Raw genomic sequence first — 26,318 nt, 5'->3', positions numbered from 1 at the left:
AAACGTGCTTTCAGTGAAGCTCTATTGAGGAAGGATCCTTATAGGCTTAATGTCTGTAAAACGGAACCTCTTATCTATCTATACACCTATAATACTATGATACATTATGTCAATGTTCTCCAGGTTATCCTCTCTTGTTCATTTGATTGACTCTGAGAGTAAGTATTCTGATGAGATTCAACGTTATCAGTGCAATAACAGCTTGAGGTAGATTTGTCTCTATGGCTTGATGGCTTTCTTTCCCCCCCTTATCTAGGTGCTTCATTTTGCACGGATTATCTCTTCTGTCTGTCCATGTTTCCAAATGGTCCGTATTTAAAAAATGAAATAAGACACAGGAGAGAATAACCTCCACTAATCATGTGCACCCGAGGGCATAACAATTGAACTTCTTCTGGGAAGTATGAGCGCATCCCTGTTCTTTATAAATGAAAGCTAAAAATGAAAGTCATAAAAGTCATTAACTTTACACATTTAAATTTTTGCAAGTGTTTCCATCTTTAATCCTTCAAGTAGAAATTGCCCTGCAAGGGAAATTAAATTGGCTACAGACATTTTATGTCTCCTGTGCCTTGAGGTTGAAGCATATTGGCAAAATGATTTGTAGGGGACCTCTATTAGTGGACCTTTAAGAAAACAAGATATACAAGATTTGTTAGCTACAGCTTTAGTACACAAGCAACCCCAGGTCACTACACATAAGATACAAGATGAACGGTTACAAATAACACCAACGCTTTTTATTTATTTTGACGACCAAGCGGTCCATCAAAGTTACGTCCACAGACAATGCACAATTTCCTCATGCTGTGTTTCATGACATTGTGTCACCTTTCAGAGGGTCCATATCGACCGCTACTCTGTTTCTTTCTGTGTTTATTCTAGTGAGGTTATTCCACCCCAGGGCCCTACCAATGGACCAGTGGACACGGCTGAAGTGGAGAGGAAACACGCTGGAAGAGAGGACGGGCCCTGAAATATTCATGCTTCTTCTGTGTTTCTGTCCTGACAGTGAGGGCCTACTACTGTGACCACTTCACAAACAAAAGGCTGGTGTTTTTGCTATCTTGTTGTCATGGCAGGGAGAGGTTAGTCAAAGTGCATATACGTGTGTTCATCCTTAAACAAAGATATGTTGAAATAACACAAGATGGTGTTGTCCCTGACTAAACACATACAGGTGTGTTGGTTGGTTGGTTGGTCGGTCGGTCGGTCTGTCCACAAAATCCCCTCACCCTGTAGTATCCAAGAGGCTGACATTTGTCATGGAGATCGTGTGTGTGTGTGTGTGTGTGTGTGTGTGTGTGTGTGTGTGTGTGTGTGTGTGTGTGTGTGTGTGTGTGTGTGTGTGTGTGTGTGTGTGTGTGTGTGTGTGTGTGTGTGTGTGTGTGTGTGTGTGTGAAGATTTTGTGGAAAGGTTGGTCATGACTCAAAGGTCAGCTCATTAACTGCATGTTCATGCCAATTGGCAAAAAAGGAGAGTGGCCTAGAGCAAACGGCACATAACTTCTAAATGGATTCATGTACAGTAACATGGCCAAACCTTGTGGAAAGCTTGGCAATGACACACACACACGCCCCTTGTGAGTGTGTGTGTGTATGAATGCACACACGCATAGATGCATGCACGTATGCGGTTGCAGCTATTGCGAATTTACGCTTCTTTTAACACATAATTTGGACAAACACATCCTGTGTTATTTTATATTTAAGACATCTTTATTTCACATATCCCATATACAATTTTACTCCACTGCTCTTCTCTTTTGAACCATCTCTCTTCTCTTTCTCTCCTTACCCTCCCTTTCCTCAATCTCTCGCTCTCCCAATCATTTCCTCTGCCCTCACATCTCTGCACCACATTCACACTGATAGATTAATGGCCTCTCTGCCCTCCCTTGCACAGTAATACTACAGCCACACAGGCCAGATCAACTTACAGGGTGATCAGTACAGTATATAGCCACGACAGTGTCCCTGCTCCCTTGCGCAATAACTGTATATAGCTGCAACAGCATCCAGGCTTGCTTGTGCACATCTGTATATAACCCCAATAGCATCCCTGCTCGCTTGCGCATATCTACAGTATATAGTCGCAACAGCATCCCTGCTCGCTTGCGGAATAAATGTACATAACCACAACAGCATCCCTGCTCACTTGCGCAATAACTGTATATAACCACAACAGCATCCCAGCTCGCTTGCGCAATAACTGTATATAACCAAACCACAACAGCATCCCAGCTCGCTTGCGCAATAACTGTATATAACCACAACAGCATCCCAGCTCGCTTGCGCAATAACTGTATATAACCACAACAGCATCCCAGCTCGCTTGCGCAATATCTGTATATAACCACAACAGCATCCCATCTTGCTTGCTTATATCTGTATATAACCACAACAGCATCCCATCTTGCTTGCTCATATCTGTATATAACCACAACAGCATCCCTGCTCGCTTGCTCATATCTGTATATAACCACAACAGCATCCCTGCTTGCTTGCTCTATGCACCACAAAGCTTGGATGCTGTTGCGGCTAGTCTAGTCGGTGGAATTGTGTTGCTAGGGAACAGCTGGGACCCAAGTTATATCCTGTTGGCAGTGTTCAGTAATGGGACTCCCTAAAAGGGATTTCATGTATAAACCCATCCCTACCTTAACTCTAACTGTAACCTCATTGGACCTCACTCCACATTAACCACCCATTGGACGCAAATGAGATATGTTTAAGTTAGATACGTTTTTATTGAGTCCCGTTTGCTAATGTCAATAGCTGACAAGAAATCAAATGTAGCCCATTCCAAGAATGTTTGTTTGTTTTTGTTGAAACCGTCTTTATCTCCTGATTATCCTCTGATTGTAAATCATTGAATCATTTCATTTGTGAACTACCTTATCCTTAATCAGTGCATAATAACAGTTATTCAGAGCCAAAGGTTCATAATTGCATGTCAGTGCTGGATGGTTCAGTTTGTGAATGTGCTGGTAATATGAACATCAGTGGAAGAAAAGGCTCAGGTGTCTGTATGGAAGAGGTTTGGTACAGTATATGAAAGTAAATGTTGTTGACTGATGATTCTCACCGTCTTCTCTCAAGTGATCAGGAACAGGGTAGTTGTGCATGATTTTATGGTGCCGTTACATTAATTCAAATCAACAAACCTACTGTGTTGTGTTTACCAGATTAATCCTTACACATGACGCAAGGAAACTGTCTTTGCATTTATTTATTATCATAATTAGACTTCTGAGCAATGACTGCCATTTTGAAAGGCTACTGTTTGAAGTAATGACATAACTATTATCAGAAACTAATTCAACTAATCAACCAAACTGTATTAGATAGTGTTGACGTTAAAATAAAAAAAATAAACGTTCATTCAGCGTTTCATTGGTTAGCGATGAGGCTGGATCTGTGGGCTTGTGACAACATACAAGTCAAGTGAATGAGCTATTATATCTGTATCTCATTTGGCCATTCGGTGAAGCACATGATTAACTTGGTAAAACAGCACATGCTCACATTGGTTCATCTGCCCCATGCTGTCTTCTGGCGCTGTGAAGGGAATCTGGAGACAAGAGTTATTACTGTTTAGGAGTTAGAGACCTAATGTTGGCATCAGCATATCTTGTGCTTCTAACTCACACACACACTCACACACACACTCTCACACACACTCTCACACACACACACACACACACACACACACACACACACACACACACACACACACACACACACACACACACACACACACACACACACACACACACACACACACACACACACACACACACACACACACACACACACACACACACACACACACACACACACACACACACACACACACACACACACACACACACACACACACAAACAAACAAACATACATGCACACACACTTTGTTCGTTCCCTCCATCTCGAGGAATGGAAAGGCTCCACTTTCCATTATGTTGTTGAAAGATTAAAATAAAATACAACAAAAACAAGTTCTCCATCAAAGGTTCTACACAGTAACATCTTTCTACCTTAGCTTATTGTCTTACTTTCTCCTGCTGCTTTCCCCCATCTTATCTGGCTCAGGTCTACTACCTGCTGCTCCGACACTGAAACAAATGCAAGAACAAAACAGTTTTTATTTATTTTTTAATTTATTGTCAGCTTCCCGTTCTCTGCCAACTTTTGTCAGGAGATGAAATGGCAGAAGTTTATTTTCTTCTACTGAATTTGTCTAGAAGTTTCTCTGACATAATGTATTGCTTCGTGTAGCGGTTGACCCAAATCAGTTAATCATGGAGATTAGTTTTATTTGGCACGATGTTATTTGGCACGATGTTATTTGGCAACACTTTCCTCAATAGAAGCTACAGTTGGAGCTGTTGTAGACACCCCCTGCAATAGTACTGCAGGATTGAACACTTTCCTCAAGAGAAGCTACAGTTGGAGCTGTTGTAGACACCCCCTGCAATAGTACTGCAGGGTTTTCTAAACAATTCATTCCCAGTTTGGTGCAAAGGTGCAACAGCAGAGAGAAACTTCTATGATTGACAAACATAATAGATATTTTTTTATCCTTGCTTAAACACACACACTGACTCACTCACTCACACAGTCAGTCACTCACCGTCCGTCCCATTCATGTGAAAGCAATATCTCAGGAAAAAACTTGAGGGAATTCCTTAAAATTTGGCACAAACATCCACTTGGACTCGAGGATGAACTGAAAAGATTTTGGCGGTCAAAGTTCAAAGGCCAACATCATTGTGACCTCACGTCTGTCCAATTCTCTCGTGAATGCGATATCTCAGGAACGCCTTGAGGGAATTTTTACAATTTGGCACAAACATCCACTCAGTGCAGACTGCTACTTTCATTGGTCTATTAAAGTGCCAACCTTGAAAATCTCCATTTTATTTTGGCGGCACCTATGGCAATAAGCAGTAATTCGAGTACAGCTATGTGATTGCTGTGTGTCAATTAGGTGGCAGTTTGCACCTGGGTAGCCAGAAGTAAGACATGAAACACATTAAAAAAATAACTGAATGATGTCTTTTGATATCGTCGCCTTCTTAAAATAGTGGCCTAAGTCATAATTTCATGTTTTTCAGGAAACATAATAAACTGAACCATATATAGAATATATTATATTTATTAATTATTTCACACAAAAAGGTTATGACAATAGAAGACAATTAACATAAAAATAACGATGTCTGTCAATTATGTAACATAAAAGGAATAAATGCCAATTTACGACCATGACTTAGGCCAAATTATTTCTTGAGTAAGTGACTTGGGCAAAACTTGTCACTTCTTTTATTCCCACTTCTTTGACAGACAATGGGGAAGGATAAGCCACGCTAGCAGGGCACACAGAGACTTAGGAGACAGAGGGCAGTTTGGCCGTGGTTGGCCCTTTAATTCAATAAAGCAAACTCAACAGTTACAACTCAAATCACTTTTGGCTAAATCAAACATGCCAGGTGAATCAAACACTGAGGAGGCATGTTCCTCTCCTCACTTCTCCCTCCAGCTCTTCTTTACTGATATTTTATTGTAGTTAAATCACTCAAAATCAAACAAATGGCAGGAAAACCAAACACTGGGAGGCATGTTCCTCTCCTCACTTCTCCCTTCAGCTCTTCTTTGCAGAGCTATTAATTGATGCCTATTTATGTGGCAAATTATCGAAGAAGTGATGACACTCGGTGGGCATGACATATGTTTCATGGACTGAAGGTCCTGAAACTTCCTCTCTGTGATTGGCAGAGCATGTGCAACATTCTAATCCATGTCATCGGCTCGTTTGGCACCTGGACCCTCTGTGGCAGTGCTTCCCATGAGTTCTCCGAGAAGGATAGCTTGTAATGGACCTTGCCATCACTGCTAAACTGAAGAGCCCGCAAATTATGTACAGTCGGATCTCCAGCTTTTTTGCCTGGTCTGATGCTGAGGATGTAAGAGCCATTCAATTTCAGGATTTCATCATGCTTGATTGATTGATTGATTGAAAAGTTTATTAACAGATTGCAGAATGGGTACAGTACAGCTCAATACATACAATTGTTAAGAGGATGCAGACCTGAGAAAGACTTTCGTCTTGTTTCCATCAGGGTCCCCCATTTTCAATTCATCATATGACACACACGACATACAGATAGACAGTACTGCTACATCTATACATTTATGACATACCAGATTTTCAAATACAGTACTGTTTGTGATACTAAAAAAATCCAGAAAAAGAGTGTATATACATTTGACATAGAAACTGTGCATTGGGGGAGGTTGGGTAGGTGGGGTGGGGCTGTACATTGGAGGTGGGGGGGGGGGGGACACTGTACATTGGAATACTGACATACATTTGACATAGAAACTGTACATTGGAGGAGGTTGGGTAGGTGGGGTGGGGTTGGGTGGGGCTGTACATTGGAATACTGACAAAGCCATGCTTGGTCTTTATTGTACAACTGGGTTAGGACATTTGTAGGGGCCAGTTTTGAATTGCAGTCTCCCGTAGGTGTTCTTTGAGAGTGTTTTTGAAGGTGGGTAGTGATTCACATTCCTTTACAGCTTTGGGTAGGGCGTTCCACATTGTTGTGGCATAATTGCGAAACGTGTTTAGTCCCTTGTTTGAGCCGAATCTGGGTTTTACATGATTTGTGGAGCTCCCTCTGGTGTTGTGATCGTGGTATTCACTGACCTTTGGGAAGTATTTTGACATGTACATGGTGTGGTATAATATGTCCTCATGTAAATATGTCCCCCTTACCTGTGCCCCCCCCCCTCTCTGTGGAATCACCCCCCTCCCCTGTGTCCCCAAACCTGTACCCCCTCCCCCCCATCTGACCTATCAAATGGGACCACACACCCCCCTTGTTGAACTATAAAGGGCTCCTCCCGACCACAATCAAGGCTTCTTACCTGGGTAATTTCAGCTGACCACCTGGGGGGAAACCCTCAGCCATTCTCTCTATGTAATTCTATCTGTTTGGTTAATAAACCTTGTTATTATCCAAGCCTCGGTTGACTGAGACATTCTTCATCAGGATATCTACAAATATCCCACAATTGGCGTCTACGAACTTGTGACGGACTTTTTGCGTCCTCTCGGCATGCTGTATCGTTTCATCTATACAGAGAAAAGTGAGTATATAGACTGGTCGACCAAAAATGTATGGAAAGGAATTGAAACCTTCCCGCTTTTCTCTGTGCCAGGTGAATATTACAGAATGTTGTCAAATATTGAGACCATGGCTGAGTAAGAATAATGTGCATTAATATATCTGATCTGTATTGAGAATCGTTACCTGGGTCCTTATCAGGCGGTTCTGAAAGGATGGGTTATATGTGCTAGTCCCAAAAGTTTAGGCACAAAGGTTGAAGTGCTATTCCTGGTCGAGTCGGAGCCGACCAAAAGCTAAGGCACACAGTAAGGTTGTCAACAAAGGAAGATACGTGAGCTTATTAGAGTGATATCATTGGAAAACGCGACTCTCTTAGAAACTATTCTATGATTCTTGTGGCAAAGAGGCGGGACGCTAGGACCGAGAAGCTGTTATAATCTAATTAGATTTAACAGAGTAACGATATATATTCATAGATACAACCTTAAAATAAGCTCACAACCTCTTCCATTCCTGAAAACGATATATTTGGATTGAATTAATCAATTAATCATACAGAGAGCGGGAAGGAAAACCGGCGGTGCCTCGACAGTACGTAAATGTACATTTAACGGGACATTAATCGCTGGTTGAAGGGACCGAGACTATGATTAAAAGGTATATATAATCTAATATATCGCTATTAAATTTCGAAGTTCAGGATTCGGTCGTTATGCTTTAATAACGGTGTATAGTGTATATCAAGGGTATAAATGCCTTATCGCAGCAGGGTGCTGGGCGATTAAACGAACAGCGATCCAATACAGACCAGATATATACACACGTTAACTTATATGTATTAATGTTTGTTTGTCTGTTTAAGTCTCGTTTGTATGTGCACAAGTATTATAGGACCCGTCGCGTTGCTTTATTGAGTCAAGAACCGGCTGCGGATAGCGCGACGAGCATTGAGAGACGAGTTACCGTTATACAAAGAATAACATTGAAGTGCAGTTCACGGGAACAAACTAGGATAGTAATTTCCGGATTCCGCAGAACACCGGCCCACGGGAACGGCCATTTGGGGAAGTATAGTTTTATCGTTTCAGGTTGTTTACGTTTCACATATGCACAGGCGCGTTCATTCGGTAACAAAACGCTGGTATAGGAATTCCAGGCTATTGAGAGCTCGTGGGAAAAATACTGTATGAATTACAAAGCGTTATTTCCGAGGCGAATGAGAACACACGAACGTCGCATGGAGCAATGACGTGACGCTATGCGCGCCGTGAAGTTATTATTTTATATTAAACTATCCATAAGCGAACGTAAAGTGTAATGTGCCCAAGGCCAAGGGTGCGTGAAATCCACGTGTAGTATATGTTTTATTTGTATATGTATGTGCGCGCTGCTATTGGAAAATGTTGAGTTGCGGTGGCGAGATGCGGGTTGCTGACGACACGTAACGGATCCAACGTCAACAAAACAGCTTTCCCCGGTGAGTATGAAAATCATAAATATAGATGCTTTGATTGATTGATTGAAAACTTTATTAACAGATTGCAGAATAGGTACAATACAGCACAGCTCAACACACAATTGTTAAGGGGATGCAGACCAGAGAGAGACTTTTGTCTTGTTTACATCAGGGTCCCCCATTTTCAATACCAGATTTGTTTACATCAGGGTCCCCCATTTTCAATTTATCAGAACATATTATGACATACATGACAGACAGATAGTCAGTACTGCTACATCTATACATTTATGACATACCAGATTTGCAAATTCAGTACTTTTTGTGATACAAAAGGAGTCAAGAAAAGGGAGTCATTTGACGTAGAAACTGTACATATACACAACTATCAGTTACAGCAAATTACAACTATCTCAGATCACTTGAGTGTTTATGTTGCTTTAATTTACACATTATAAGTCACATAAAGCTAATTACAATGTCTGTTTCAGAATTATAATACATCTGTGGGCGTACCGGCCATACTGACCAAAACGGAGAGTTAAACAAACACTCCCGGTTTCCAGTATACGGCAGTACAGGAATTATAGTCCACATTAACTAACTTGGGCACAAACAACATAGATCATGTTTAAAAGTAAGATGTTTAGGTTATATTCACTTGAGTTAATGTGTTTATCTAAAGAACCAATGAAAGATAACTAGCCCTTTCCATTGTAAGACATTTTAAACATGATTCAAAATGTGTGGTTCCACATTCATATGATGCTTGTGTACATATGCGATATGATTGATAAATGATAACACTATCATTACATCCTAGGACGGGATGGATGAGAAATAGCTGATGTTTTGTTAAGCTCACAGACAATCAAGGAGAACCCACTCAGATGGTCTTAGAAAAGAGTGGAAAATTAACATGTGTTTGTATTTACAGATCTGGCTCTGAGGCGAGATGCAAAACAGTGAATGACTACACCCAAATTGTATCACAAAAGACAGAAAATCCAACAATTTGCATGTCAACCGAGAGACAGTGCAGAGCTGAGAGACAATCGATTGACCATTTGGAACAAATCTACATCCAAAACACCCACATGTAAATTTCTTCAGAGTGGGCATTTGGGAGACAAAGCAATGCAAATGCCTGCACTCGTGACCACAGACGTGATGAACTCACCTGGCGGTGGATGGCAACAGAGAACCACTTAGTTAACATGAATCAGACTAGTGATGAATTTGCAGTTATGAAAGGCTACCATATTTCCCATACTAACAGAATAACTAACCAGTTGTTTTCATCTCTCTCTTTTCAAGAAGGCACACAAATTAGAGATATGATGTCTGAATAACACCAAACAAAGTAGAAGTGCCTGAGATGAAAGATCAATGATGAAAACAATTTAACATACTATCCCCCTCCTTCTATTCTCTGCTTAACCACTAACTCCTTGCAAATTTCAAGTACTTTCCATGACTGCAAAATTATCAACCACCAAAATTGAAACACAATTATCTAAATGTACAAGATATCAACAACATTGATCATTTAGCTGACACTTTTATCCAAAGCGACTCACAGGTTCTGTACGACAGGACATCAGGCAGGGCACACCTCTATCAGCTGAGTAACAATGGTCATCAAAGTGTTGAGTGCTACAGTGTAGGTTAGTTTATTAGGACAAATGCATGACAGTAAGGTTAGTTAGGGTTAGATGACAAAACAAATGATTGTTTTTCATGCAAAATTAACTGGCTACCTAGATTTTATGTTTTTTCCCCATACTATGCTATGATGAGCCACACTGAGATGTGAAGAACAACCGAGAAGTCATGGCGAGGTAAGTATCTTGAAGAAGCACACCATCGTACGCGGCCTGAGGTAAGATCAACTTCAATTTAAGACCATCAGAATATGAAGACAAGGAGCTATTTTATCTGATTCAAAACTTTGGCCATTCATTTACAAATTTTATTTAAAGCCTAATGCTGTAAGATCTAGTTAGATACAAAATCTGATAAAATTGTAGTGAATGTGACCTTCTTGACGTAAGGAATCACTGCTAATGCAATTGGCTTGCATTTCCTATTGTCAATTAAGTGATTTTATTTACAATGAATTGAATTAATCCCAAAATGATTTTCCACTTTAGCAGAAAGGCGTTGAATCATTTATGTGAGGAGTTTTCTAAGGCAGTGTTTATCACCCTCAGATCACGAATTGGTGAGAGGACAGGACGAGTGAGACGACGCGTGACCTGAACCACGAACGACAGCAGGACCAGACAGAGAGGAACACAACCCAGTGACCTGAGCGACCCACGACAGCATAGAACCACCAGGGACGCCGCCAAGGAGCTGCGGACACAACCAGAGGCGACGACAACAACCGTGGGAGAACCATCCAACCCAGCCCACAGACATCCCCAAGAAAGTGGAGCAGAGGACCACGAAGGAGACTGACCAAGGAGACACTGACGAAGAGGAGATCAACCTTTGACGGCCTCCACCCCGGCACTGCAGACCAAACCCATCACCTGCAGATGGGAACCAAAGCCCCGACCATCAAGGTGGATTCCCATGACAAGATTGTCATCCGTGTGAGAGAGAGCGTCCTACTGACTAGCCACTACACCGGCGGGCCCTCGCCCTCCATCAAGTGGTACCGCAATGACGAGGAGAGGACAGCGAAACCAACACAGCACGTTCAAGAACGCCCTGACCACCATGTCTCTAGGCCTGATAGGGGCCAAGCGTGAGCACAGTGGCAGACATGTGATGGTGGTGGAGAACAACATAGGCTGCAGGAAAAGACCACTATAGTTGACTGCTACTGGTGACCCTTGACAAGGTACACAGGGAGCGGACGGCGACCTCCTGTAGGCCCCCTCTGAATGAACGACGACCAGTGAATGTTCCCGACTGCATCGTCAAGAAGAGACATCATCAGAGACCTGTGGAACAAGATACTTCTGAACACACATTGTCCACATTGTTATGTATGTATTGGCCCTGCCACACGACAGACCGAGAACAGATGATCAACACTTCACAGCAACTGTCAGATTCACAAACAAGAACTGTTTCACAGAGTTCAATCATGTTAGTTTTATTAACCACCAGGTTAACGGTTGTTAAAATGTTTTTGTACACATTAGCCTTATGTGTAAATCCGATTCCTAATAATTATGAACACAATTTTGTTTTTTCACCCTGTGCACTCTGACCACACAGACAGTGCATGTATTTAATTGGTTTATTACGATGCCTGTATGCACAACGATCACATTAGCTCCCCAGAGTCACGACATGAACGACTGAAGGTATGCCAAGATATTTGCACAGCGATAGCTTCTAATGATTATGTTAATTGTTGTTTGATATCAGAGATGAGGACCACTCATTGATATAGGTATTTTGAGCGATTAATAAAAGAAAAGGGTGACATCTATTCCCACATCTCTGATATCAAAATAACACAGACCGCAGTCCAGTCGATCATGTCATGAATCATGTATATAAATAATACTAGTTTAAATTATTAGGCCAACCAACAGAACACATTGGCCAACATTTTCATTATTTTAATTATTTTCTATTTTTTCATTATCTGATAACCGATGGATTACATCGGTCCCCACTTTTACCTGTTCCAAACAATCCTGGTATATTATACATTAATCTCACCCACATTATAAGAAAGAAAAGTGAGTATTGTGGTATAATATGTCCTCATGTAAATATGTCCCCCTTACCTGTGCCCCCCCCCTCTCTGTGGAATCACCCCCCTCCCCTGTGTCCCCAAACCTGTACCCCCTCCCCCCCATCTGACCTATCAAATGGGACCACACACCCCCCTTGTTGAACTATAAAGGGCTCCTCCCGACCACAATCAAGGCTTCTTACCTGGGTAATTTCAGCTGACCACCTGGGGGGAAACCCTCAGCCATTCTCTCTATGTAATTCTATCTGTTTGGTTAATAAACCTTGTTATTATCCAAGCCTCGGTTGACTGAGACATTCTTCATCAGGATATCTACAAATATCCCACAATGGGTACCTTGGTCGTGTAGTGTATCTTGTAGACCAGGCCCATTGCAAGTTGCTGTACTCAGTCGTCTACTCTAAGCCATCCTAGGTTGGCAAAGTGTGCAGGGGTGAGGTGGGTTCTAGGAGTCAGGTCAAGCAGTAGTCTGACTAGTTTGTTTTGAGATGTTTGTAATTTGGTTTTTAGTGCCTTTGAGGTGCTTTGGTACCATGAGGTGCAAGCATAGTCGTAGTACCCTTGAATGAGTGCTCCTGCCAGAGTCTTCAGGGTATTCTTGTTTACCAGGGAGGAGATCCGGTACAAGAATCGAGTTCGTTGATTGACTTTTTTTATTACATTGGATGCCATTTTGTCACAGGAAAGATTAGCCTCTAGGATGGAACCCAGGTAGGTAATTTCATCTTTCCTTGTGACAATATTGTCACCCACTGTAACTGAGAAGCCGTCGGTTTTGCTGAGTTTGTTATTTGAACCGAAGAGAATGGACTCTGTTTTGCCCATGTGTAATGATAGTTTGTTGTCGGCGAGCCATATGCAGATTTTGCCTAGTTCCGAGCTGAGGGTTTTTTCAACCTGTAACTTGTTCTTGTCAGAGACCAGCAGGGCTGAGTCGTCAGCAAACAGGAACAAGTTGCAGTCACAAGCTGACGACATGTCATTTGCATAAATTAGGAACAGTAGTGGTCCTAGTATGCTTCCTTGTGGAACACCACAGTTCACTGTGAGGGGGGGGGGATAGGGTACCGTTTACCTCCACCATCTGTTCTCTCCCCTCCAGGTAGGATTGTATCCAGCTCACTGATAAACTGATTGACCACCTTCACATGGTAGGGTGATGGTCTGATTCTTGCAGTCTGGAGTATGATCACGTAGTCTCTCGGGGTGATGATATCCGTAATAATTTTACTGATATTACCATGCTTGAATGAAACACAAACATCACACTGATCTTTTCGTGGAATGAATACGGAATACTTTCCTTCATGGAACACATCTGTAAAATACCGTATCCCAACGGCCCTCACTCCAGCAGTTGCAGCTGCTTGTTGATATTCCCGATGTAGTTGGGAGATGGTTGTGCCTGGGTGAAGGAACTTCTTGTCTTTGTAGGTCGCTGTGCTTCTGCAGTAATGCGAATCAACAGTGGGCAGGTCCTTCAACCAGTCCTTAAGGAAATCTGTGACGTCAGTTTCCAGCTTTGCATGCTTGCCACTCTTAGGCCCAGATTTAGTTTGCGGGGCTGCTGCTTGTTCGTCATGGTTGATGGTGTCTTCATTCAGCCAGTGTCTAATGGTTCTTTCAGGGAGACCAAGTGTAGGAGAAAAAAGTGCCTGGCACACTTTATGACTCGTTCCATCCTGAAGTTTAAGTTGGTAGGACAATGACGCATTGCGCCTGGATTCTTCAGCAACTTTCTTTTGCTTTATGGCGACCTTTGTGACCAAAGTTTTGATGTATAACCGATGTTCTTCACAGGTGTTCATTGACCAAACATTCTGAAATATCCACTGCCTCTGTTCTTCTGTAATGGATTGGCAGTCTCGAGTCGTGACTTGTTGACAGAACTTTGAATTGCAGGGAGGACCCTTAGCCTTTGCAGGTATTTTGTTGCCACCTTTGCCCTTGTATGCCATTCCTTTGAGACGTTTCTGCTTGGATTCATTTTGCTTCCATGTTTCTGGGCTGAGGTGTTTACTTCGTTTCCTTTTGACCGTATTGTTTTCATTAACATCCTCATCGTCTAGACTAGAGGACCATTTTCAGGGGGAGAGGACTCATCAGAGGACGGGTTATAGTCTGGATCGCCAATATCATCATCATAATCAGTGTCTTCTTCATGGTGTGGATGTGTCTGCTTGGCATCTTCAGCAACACTCTTCTTCACTCTTCTTCTTGGCATGGTACATGCTGCTCCATCTCTTTAACGACAGTCTCATTGTTGTTTTTATTGGATGAGGCCCGATTGGTGTTGGAGTCAAGTGACTCTCCTACCAAAAAGGAAAAACTGTAATTAAGCTACTGAGTACTTATATATATATATTTATTTATTCCACTGTACATATCTTTCCTCATCTGTCTGTACATACCTGCATATAATCATTTTGCATATCTGCAGATGCTGTAGCTATCTGTACATACCTGCATAATAATCCTCTTACATACTGTACTGTATCTGTAGATACTATAGATCTATATCTGTACATATACTCCTACTACACATGTACATCTATGTATCTGTACATTATTATTATTACTAGTTATGCTGCTGGCCAGTATGACCTTCTACCAGTGTCCTTATACCTGTATCATTGTACATAATACTATAACTCTGCATATATGTATAATTAACACTGTACTCAGTAGTACTAATTATTATATATATTTATATACCCGCTTTATCACCTGTACATTGTATATTACTATTGCACAAACTGTACATTTGCACTCTGGTTTGATGCCAAACCTATTTTTGTTGTACTGTACTGTTGTACTGTACCGTGCTGTATAATGACAATACATTTGAAACTTATCACATTTTCAGTAACTTGCTAAACTTGCTAGCTTCACAGAGCTAGCTAGCTATTTTGTGTTTGTAATTAAACTATAATTTGTGACAGTAAAATACTAAATAACTACACAACATGTATAGCCTGGCCTATATTATAGTAAACCTTATCACTTACCAATAGGGGACGAGCCCTGAATCATGGAAATTACTTCATCCAGACTGTAGTTTTTCTTGCTTCTCGAAGCATCTGCCATCTTGAAAAGTTGTAAAATTGCCTAAGTCGCATGTCTTGTGACTTAGGCAAAAGATAAAACTGCCTAAGTCACACTCTTGACATAGGCAATATTCTTCCAGGGTAGGAACAGCATAATCTTTTCAATTGAGGATGTAGGTGATTGTACCAGAGGGTGGCCAGCGTCATGAAGATATGAGTTAGGCAAAAAAATGCCAGTGGGTGGTGATGGTGGTGATGATGATGACGAAGAAGAAGAAACTATGAAAATCACTTTCTTATTCTTCGTCGTCGCCATCGTCGTCATCATCATCATATTATTATTATTAGGCTATTATTATTGTTGTTGTTTATTAAAAGTATTAAATAGTTTAGGTCACGGAGCTGCCTTCTGTCTCTTCTATACAATACCATACTGGTAATAGTTATTTATTCAATCAGTGCATGAAGCGGTTTCATCGTCTTTATTTGTAGCACACATTGCTACATTGTCATGCAGCGAACACACACATGCGATATGGGCGACACACATAGGAACACACACATGGGAGATGGGCGACACACATAGGAACACACACATGCGAGATGGGCGACACACATAGTGTTACGGACGGTGTCCTTATGTGTATATATATATGGGGGTTATGTATGTTATCTGTTGTGTGTGTGTATATAGGCATGTTTTCGTTGTTCTGTTTTTGTCTCCCTCCTGTGTAACATATCCCATTCTCAGGTGTCTCCCAGTTGCAACACCAGCAGCCAGCTGGTCAATCAGCAACTAGTATAGAGCAGTGGCTCTTCAGAAGTAAAAGCTCTGGTTCTAGATTCATCCTACACTGTGAGCTATATGGTTAGAGTGATGATTCATCCTACACTCTAAGCATTGGGGTTAAAGTGGTGTTCATCCTACACTATGAGCTACATGGTTAGAGTGGTGTTTCTTTATATAAACAGGTAAAAGCTCTGGTTCTTTGTATAAACAGGTAAGCTATTAATTATGTGCTGCCTACGTGGACCAAACCCTGTGTGGGGTATATATACTGTTGGCCCTGTTTTGCCATTTGCCACTCTGTGTGGGGTATGTATATTGTTGGCAGACCAGGCTGCAGAAACAAATTAGTGGGGGGGCATAAAATGTTCTCGGGGGGGCACAATGGTTTTTCAACACAAGTTCCCTTTTATACGTTTCAGCTGGGACAACGGCACTGTGGCTTGCTTGGCGCTGCCCACGGTGCTGAACTAAACAGCAGAGAGGCAATTGAAAAATCTAATTTCTCTCTATCTTAAGAACATTCACTTATACAAAAACAGACTGAACGGATATATATAACAGACCTGCTGGGGCAGCGGACTGAGAGCAGGGGACACAAACAGGCTGGATAAGATGGTCAGGAAGGCCAGTAGCGTGGTTGGGGTGGAGCTGGACTCTAGCGAGGGTGGCGGAGAGGAGGAACCTTGCTAAGCTCCAGGCCATCAGGGAAAACCCCTCCCACCCACTATACACAGACTTGGCTGACAGGAGGAGCATGTTCAGTGCCAGGCTCACACTACCTAAATGCAGCACTGAACGGCACAGGAAGTCCTTCATTCCGACAGCCATCAGACTATACAATGCATCACTGTGCCTCACTGCATCACTGAGCACAGAGTGAAAGTTACCATCTTCCTGGACTCTTACTTTTTAAACAGCACTGTGCAATATTACACCTACTGTAGACTTCAGTATATCTTTACTGTATTTATTTACTGTATCTTTTATTCTATTTTATTCTATTTCATTTTATTCTATTCTTAGGCCATTTGTTTTGTTATTCTTATTTGTGACTTGTTCTGTTTAATGTTGAGTGATTTGCAGTGTCAAATTTCCCTCAGGATAATACATTTCTATTCTATATCTTTGAAAAGTCTCCATTTATTCAACACTTCTGAATTCACTGACAAACTGAACTGACAAAAATAAGGTGCATAAAAAAGCAAACAAAATTCCTCCACAGGCTACTCACCATCATTAGTAGAGCGGCAAGCGGCATTTGGGGACAGAGTGAAATATTCTTAAAACACTGCCCCTCTCCACTCATTCCTGAACTTTTTTGTTAAGTCCTTCTCAAATGACAACTGAATTAAATTGGCCTTGCGTCGATGAAGCATACTAAGGCGATGTTCTGTAAAGACGTTCTTGAGGGTAGAAAACGAATTATCACAGAGTGCCGTGCTAGCTTCAGTAGTGTTGTTGTTTTGAAAAAAAAAAAAATAATAATAATTTACCAGGGTGGGCACAGCTGACTCAGTGGGCGGGCCCGGCCCCCTAATGCCCGCCCATGGCGCCGGGTCTGATTGTTGGCCATTTTAGATTCATCCTACACTGTGAGCTATATGGTTAGAGTGGTGATTGATCCTACACTCTAAGCATTGGGGTTAAAGTGGTGTTCATCCTACACTATGAGCTACATGGTTAGAGTGGTGTTTCTTTATATAAACAGGTAAAAGCTCTGGTTCTTAGGTATATAGAGCAGTGGCTCTTCAGAGGTAAAAGCTCTGGTTCTTAGGTACATTTGGTAGAGCTGGTGAAAGCTCTGGTTCACATCATTGTGTTTTGGTGTTCTTTATAGTTTGCTGTACATTTCTGTATTAACCCTTTGTATATTTGTTTCCCTTGTGTCACCCAGCCTATGGTGATTGCTTTTCTTTGTATTCATCTTTTGTTTCGCACACAGGGACATTGAGGACAGGAAGATCACAGATTAAATGTCCTCTCTGCACTTGACCCATCCTGTTGTCCTTTCCCCCCAAGGGCAGCCAGGACCAGACCCGGGGACCAATCCAAGTGCTCCTGTCCGTCTTCGCCAGGGACGCGACAGTGTTAGCAATCTGTTCTGCGTGTTTTTCCATTGGGTTTATCTCTTTTTCTGGAGGGGAAACCCTTGCGAGCACAGGGGAGAACATGCAAACTCCAGACAGAAAGGCCCTGTACATGTTCTCATGTTTTCATGTTCAGGACCCCACATTGAGAGTTAATAGGCTCCCCTGAAGGTCCCCGGAACCCACTTTGAGAACCACTGTCCTTTAAAACCTTGATTTGATTAAACCAACACACTGATTGTAATTTATTCACAGAAATGAAGAATACGGAAGTGAGGTTTTTATACTGTATACTGTACATATTATTTACACAAACTATGTTCATATGTGTATGCGTTGGTGTGTGTGTGTGTGTGTGTGTGTATGTGCATGTGTTACAGGTACCAGGATATGGCACCTGATAGCAGATATATGTTTAACCTATGAAACAGGTTGTAGTTAGTCATTTGACAAAGGAAGGTGCAGACACGATGTTACTGACTCTGGGTCCTCCCGGTTGTCTTTCAACAACGTTTATTTATTCCACAGAATAATCAATCAATCATTGTATCATCATTGTATAATCATTCAGTTCAATTAGTTACATTACTTTAATACATTCAATTATAATCCCATTCTTGTTATTCATTCAAAAGCATATTCATCATTGCAACACACATTCTACCCTTTTAGGATACCCTGGTTCACTTCAATAGCATTTTCCTTTTAAATGTAGTTATCCAGTATTATATACTGTACATTGTGATTACTTATGTCTTTATACATATTTGGCGTCTTAAGTATAAGCACGTGAGAAGAGAAACATTCTCCTGTTAACCAATGTCTAGACATGTCTAGGCATGTTGGAAGAGACCATCGTATGTCTTTTAAACAACACTGTTATTCTCATTGTCTGTCAAACAATTCCTTAAATCACCAATAAGTGTTACCTTTATCATCAGTCATTTATCATCAGTCATATCCACTATTCTCTAGTATACAGAAATACCTCAACACCTCAGTGTTACCCATAGTTGTGTTCCGGTTCAAGTTCTATTGAAACTCAAATGTGCAATGCAAGTGCATTTATATATCTATATATGTATCGGGCCGTTCTCAACCCTACTAGGAATTTGCTAAACCGTGACCATGGTATAACTCAAGGGAATAGATTTATATTTACATTTAACGGGGGGCGCAATAGAGAGAGAGAGAGAGAGAGAGAGAGAGAGAGAGAGAGAGAGAGAGAGAGAGAGAGAGAGCATGTGGTACCGCTCCGGTGTTTAGCCACCTCCCAGGTAGTGTAAGCTAAAGTAATTTCCCTCTAACCGTCTTGTACACAATATACACATTTACTACACAGCAATTCAACCCAAAACAGTATGTATTTCAAAACATAAAAACCTTTATAATCCCCTTGGAGATACTTAACTCCGACACATTAGTGATTAAATGGACAATTGTATTCCAACACTCTATTTAAATGTACCCTGAAACATGGCGCCATCAATAGACGGTCTGCTTCTCAACCACGTTACTTGTCGTCTTAAACTTCTTAAACTTGACTCAAACATCGACAATAGTTACTTCATTTGAACCCTCGACATTGCATGTATCCTTGTTAACCTTTATGTGTGTTTTGTAGTATATTACCCACCTATGAAACAGGTTGTAGTTAGTCATTTGACAAAGGAAGGTGCAGACACGATGTTACTGACTCTGGGTCCTCCCGGTTGTGAAACTGAGGTCGCCTCGTGCGTCCCTAAGCACAAAGTACGGTTCCCTGGAAGGCGAAGCCACTAAACACCAGTCCTATACTGCCACCTATTGACCAAATTATGTTAATGTCTCCCATTACATATAAATGACTGTTCTACCTTGTTTCTGATGGAGGTAATCCTGTACCAATATGTTCACACTGTTTTGACACATAATCTAAAGATATTAACGTGATACCACTTCTAGTGGGCATCACACATGCATGTGCGTTTGCATGTGTGTGAGTGTGTGTGTGTGTGTGTGTGCTTGCCGTCTTGAGTGTATTTTCTTATGTGTGTATATTTTTGTTTACTATGTAATCATTGTCTTACTGTACCATGTGCTTGCATGTATGTGTGTGTGTGTTTGTCAGGTGTCCAGTATCTCTCAGTGAGGAGAGATGGTAGCCTCCACATAGAGAGAGTGATCTGCAATCTGCTTGGGTTGGGGGTGTAAGTACTCATATTATGTGCATTACACAAACTAAAAACAGATATTGTCGGAATTACTAGAAGAAAGACATTTCTTAGGATTTATTTTGGTCTAATACATGTTTAAGGTTCTTAGATGGATCCCCCCTGCTGCCTCTTCCTCCTCCTCCTCCTCTTCCTCCTCCTCCTCATCCTCCTCCTCCTCCTCCTCCTCCTCCTCCTCCTCCTCCTCCTCCTCCTCCTCCTCCAGGGGTCACTGCAGGGTGCCACGGGGAGCAGCATACTGGCTCATGTTAGGCAGGCCATGCATTATGCAGCAGCTTAGGGCACAGCGCTGGATCTTCATGTCCTCGGCTACAGTCCACCTGTCGCTGCTCTGGTCGTAGTACTCCACGTTGGAGATCAGCGTGAAGCCATTGTAGGAGCCTCCGACCACGAAGAGCAGGTCGTCCAACACCCCGATGCCAAAGTGGCTGCGGGGGGTGAGCATGGTGGGCAGGGCGCGCCAGGAGTCAGTCAAGGGGCTGTAGGCCTCCACGCTATCTAGGCAGTTTACTCTGTCAAACCCTCCCACCTGAGGACAGGACACATGAGAGGAATGTTTTAGTGTGTGGTTAAGGCAGGCAGGCAGGCAGACACTGTATTAATCCACTTAGGGAAATGAGGGTGTCACAGCAGCATTGCAAGTCAAATGATACATATCTATACAAATATCTAGTATAAAGCATTTGTCTCTGTGTGCACCTACCACATAGACTTGTCCTCCGTACGCAGCCACTCCCACTCCGCCACGCCTGCTGCTCATGGGGGCGATCAGAGTCCACTGGTCGGTGTCTGGGCTGTAGCACTCAGCTGTGAGCAGACAGGCCCCGTTCAAGCCACCACAGATGTAAACCTGTAATAAGAAAGAATATTCTAATTTAGTTTATATAATCCATTTGATTTCATTCTACTTTAATTGTCTGTTAATGTTGCACCAAAAGACCCAGATTTTTTTTTTGTTTGTGCAAGGTTACTTGGCAATAAAGACATTTATGATTTCTGATCTAACGTTCCTTGTGTTCATCTACCACCTTGTGTCCCTCAGTTCCACCCACCTTGTCGTGGAGGGCTGCTGCCCCGGCGGAGCTCCTGTGCTCCAGCAAGGGTGAGATCAGTGTCCACTGGTTGGTTTCAGGCTCGTAGCGCTCGGCGGTGTTCAGTGCCACGTGTCCGTCATACCCTCCCATGGCGTAGATACAGCCGTCTAATGCGACCACGCTGACGTGACAGCGGAGTGAGTGCATGGGAGCCGCCTGCAGCCAGCTGCGAGTGACAGGGTTGAACTTGCACACACTGTTGAAATACTCTACGCCGTTTTTGCCGCCGACGCAGTAGACCAGACCGTGGAGATAGGCGGTGCCGTGGAATTTCCGGGGGGGACTCTCCGCCTCAACGCTCACGTCCATCCATCCACCGGCTCGGATATCGTAAGCCTCCATGACATTGGTCGTGCTGCCGTGACTCCAGCCTCCGATGGCCAATAGGACCTCCTGGGGCAGGCGTGGGCGAGTCAGAGGGTTTGGGAGCCTGTCGGAGCCAGGGAGGTTCAGGACGCTGAGGATGAGGGGCCTGCAGTCGTGGCTGTCCCTCACCACAGGGTTGTTCAGGACGTTGTTCAGGAAGTAGTCAGGCCTCATCAAGCCCATGCGAACCTGGGAAGAGACAAGCAGACGGCGGGTACAACTTAGACAGCGGTTGTAGACAGTTTCACTGGAATTCTGATTCTAGGGAACAGTTTGGACCCAAATGTTTGAGAACCACTGTATTGATTGATTGATTGATTGATTGAGAACTTTATTAAGATTGCAGAATGGGTAGAATACAGTACGGCTCAATACAAACAATTGTAATGATGCAGACTTCCGTCTTGTTTACATCAGGGTCCCCCATTTTAAATTCATCAAGACATGTATGACATACAGATATACAGTGATACAATTAGTTACCTTGGGCAGCAGCAAAGGGATGTGTGTTTTACGCTCCTCACGGGAGTGGTCGATCCAACGGAGGACGGCCTCGAACACCGTCTCCTCGTTCTTCACGTTCAGGTCATCCCTCTCGATGATGTCCACCAGTTGTTGCAGGCACAGCTCCACAAACTCCTGTGAGACGGGCAGCATCTCCTCAAAGTGGCACACGATGAAGAGATGGGCCTTGCGCTTCAGGTCAGGGCAGCAGTAGATGTCCGCAAACCTCCAGATGCTGACACAGTTTTCCAGAGACAGCTGGCCTTCTAGGAAGTCAGAGCACGCTCCTACTATGCCAGTGACGAGAAGCTGGTCTGCAGCGACCAGAAGCTCTTCCACGTTCTCTGATGTCACCGGCACAAAGCGTGTGTAGGCATACTCTATGATGAGCTGCATCATACCCGGGGACACCCCAGGGATACTGTAGACTTGTTTCTCTGAGTCGCTCCAGCGAGGGAAGAGGGTTCTGTGGGATGCAGAATATAGAGATATCTGATGAGTAAACAGTAAGCAACATTCTGTCCTGTGTACTAATATATTTTCACTGTAGAAGTATAGGGTCTTAGCACAGTAGAAGTATATTATCTGTTTACAGTAGACATACAGTATAGTATCTGTTTACAGTAGAAGTACAGTATAGGGTATTTTCAGAGAAGCATAAGGTCTTTTCACAGTAGAAGTATAGTATATTTTCATAGTAGAAGTACAGTATAGTATCTGTTTACAGTAGCAGTACAGTATAGTATCGTTCTACAGGAGAAGTACAGTATAGGGTCTTAGCACAGTCAAAGTAAATGATTCAAATAAAATTAATTAATTGAAGTGTCTAGATGACGGACACATCCATCCCTACCAAGCTAACCTGAACCAAGCTAACCTGAACCAAGCTAACCTGAACCAAGATAAACTTACCTGAAATAGGTGCTGCAGCGACACAGGATGACCTTGTGGGCGTTAAACTCAGTACTGTTGACTTTAATAACCACATCACAGAACCTTCCCTCCAGACGCAGTTCATTAAGGATTGTACAGGACATGGCGCTTGTTTCCTTTTCCATGTGGTGATTTTAAAATTATCTACAGAATATATTCAAGCTTACAGACAAGTAGCCAGAAACAACAAGTGAGATCTTCACTTGACTTCTGACATCTGAGATCTTCTGAGAGAATTGTTGAATAGATACACAAATGTTCTAGAATGTTTGATTATGACATCATACTGTGACATCATACTGTGACATCATACTGTGACATCATACTGTGACATCACAACGGAACATGTTTGAGTTCCATTTGAATAATATAAAGGTAACTATATTTTTCCCGCTAATTTTGCCACAGACACCCAGTTTCATAATAATAATGATGCATAGGCAAGGGCTTTCATCAATGGGCCATAGGCTCATTCACCATTGTGTTACTTCATTAGATAGATAGTGACTTAACAGACATTTATTTAATTGGCACTTTAACCACGCCCCCATACCTAATTCCAGCCCCTATGCTTAAGCCCCCCCCCCCCCCCCCTTCCACATCTCATGAACAATTTGTTGTCGAGACTTATGGGAGTTGATTGATTGATTGATTGAAAATGTTATTAACAGATTGCAGAATGGGTACAATACAGTACGGCTCAATACACACAATTGTTAAGGGGATGCAGACCAGAGAAAGACTTTCGTCTTGTTTACATCAGGGTCCCCCATTTTCAATTCATAACATTTATGACATACACGACATACAGATATACAGTACTGTTTATTTACAGACAGAGTTTCTAAAAGAGAATATATACATTTGAGGGGGAGGAAACTGTACATTGGGGGGGGGGTTGGGTGGGTGGGTGGGGGTTTGGACATTTACCGGGGCCAGTTTCGAATTGCGGCCTCCGTAGGTGCTTTTTTAAAGCGGTTTTGAAGGTGGGTAGGGATTCACATTATTTTACGGCTGTGGGTAGGGCGTTCCACATTGTTGTGGCATAATTGCGAAACGTGTTTAGTCCCTTGTTTGAGCCAAATCTGGGTTGAACATGATTTGTGGAACTCCCTCTGGTGTTGTGGTTGTGGAATTCACTGACCTTTGGGAAGTATTTCGACATGTACATGGGTACCTTAGTGGTGTAGTCTATCTTGTAGACCAGGCCCATTGCAAGTTGCTGTACTCTGTCGTCTACTCTAAGACATCCTAGGTTGTCAAAATGGGCAGGGGTGAGGTGTGTTTTAGGAGTAAGGTCAAGCAGTAGTCTGACCAGTTTGTTTTGTGATGTTTGTAATCTTGTTTTTAGTGCCTTTGAGGTGCTTTGGTACCATGGGTGGGCAAATACTGCAGCATGGTCATGCTGGACCTACAAATGGCATTTGACACTGTCAATCACTCCATTTTGATTGACAAGCTAAATCAATAGGTTTTGATTAGGGATGTCCCGATAAAATTATTTTGCTCACGATCCGATCCTGATCATGTGATTTTGAGTATCTACTGATACCGATCTTTCCCGATCCGATATTTCACATTAGTAACAGATTAAAAAAAATATATAAGAAAATGTAATAAAAAAAAAGAAAATAATTTAATTCTTTTCTCCCATCCCAATTTCGCCTCGCCAATTCTTCCTTCAATTCTCCCCTCCCCTGTCTCGAACGTTGCTAGACTATGCCTCCCACTGGTCGGCTGCAGTGAGGACCAAGCCTTGCATCACGTGTCCCCTCCGGTACACAAGGAGGCAGCTGTCGCATCTTTTCACCTGAACAGCACGATCTCTCAGTGGCAAGGAGTAACGCGTGGGAGGCTCACGCTGCCCCCAATACTTCCTGATTCTGCTGTACAGGCGCACCAACCGACCTGTAGGAGTCGCTGTCCACAACGTCCAATCCCCACCCACTGGCTTTCCCACCCCTAACACTGCCAATTGTGTTAGTATGAACGACCAGCCAAGCCAGTAGCAACGCCGAGAGCTGGGCTCGAACCCAGCATCTCCTGCATTAGTGGCGAGCGCCTTTCCATTAGTAACCGATTTGATGCATTTTTGTGGCGAAGCGAGACTGTTGCCTCAATAGTCCCTCGAGGGGCTCGAGGTGGCTCGAGCGCCGGTGGCTCACATTACATTCACCCTGAATGTTGACATTATCCAGGTGAAAAGTTAACTTCATTCAAGCGAAGCATTGCAACCGGAGTAATCTAAAAACTCCGCCTCCAACCTGCTGCTTCTTGAGAGCAATGGCGCCATCATCTGTAAAAATCAGGTGACTGCAAGTTCTGCAACTAGTGGATGTCCCTCATCCTTTACATAAATCATTTCATCTATAATTAAATCAAAGGAAATGCGTTTGTCTTGGCAAAATTCTTCTGCTCTGTGTGACAATAAATAAATGAATGATATGCAATTTAAAACCAAAACTAAGGCCTCAGTATGAGTTTAAGACGTGAACATGGTCATGTTTGTTGAATAATTTTATTTTTTATTTTTATTTTTTTTTATCCCGATCTTCTGAAAATCACGGATCGGGACATCCCTAGTTTTGATAGGTTATCAGTGAGCTGGATGCAATCCTACCTGGAGGGGAGAGAACAGATGGTGGAGGTAAACGGTACACTACCCACCCCCCCCCCCTCCCAGTGAGCTGTGGTGTTACACAAGGAAGCATACTACTAGGACCGTTACTGTTCCTAATTTATGCTAATTATGTCGTCAGCTTGTGACTGCAACTTGTTCCTGTTCGCGGATGACTCAGCACTGCTGGTCTCTGACAAGGACAAGTTGCAGGTAGAAAAAGCCCTCAGCTCGGAACTCTGCAGAATCTGCACCTGGCTCGCAGATAACAAACTATCATTACACCTGGGTAAAACAGAGTCCATTCTCTTCGGATCAAATAACAAACTCAGCAAGACAAACGGCTTCTC

Source organism: Notolepis coatsorum (assembly GCF_963971535.1).
Source record: "Notolepis coatsorum genome assembly, chromosome: 2".
Lineage (NCBI taxonomy): Eukaryota > Metazoa > Chordata > Actinopteri > Aulopiformes > Paralepididae > Notolepis > Notolepis coatsorum.
The sequence above is the reverse complement of the archived record's forward strand: the minus strand, read 5'-3'. Positions refer to the sequence as shown.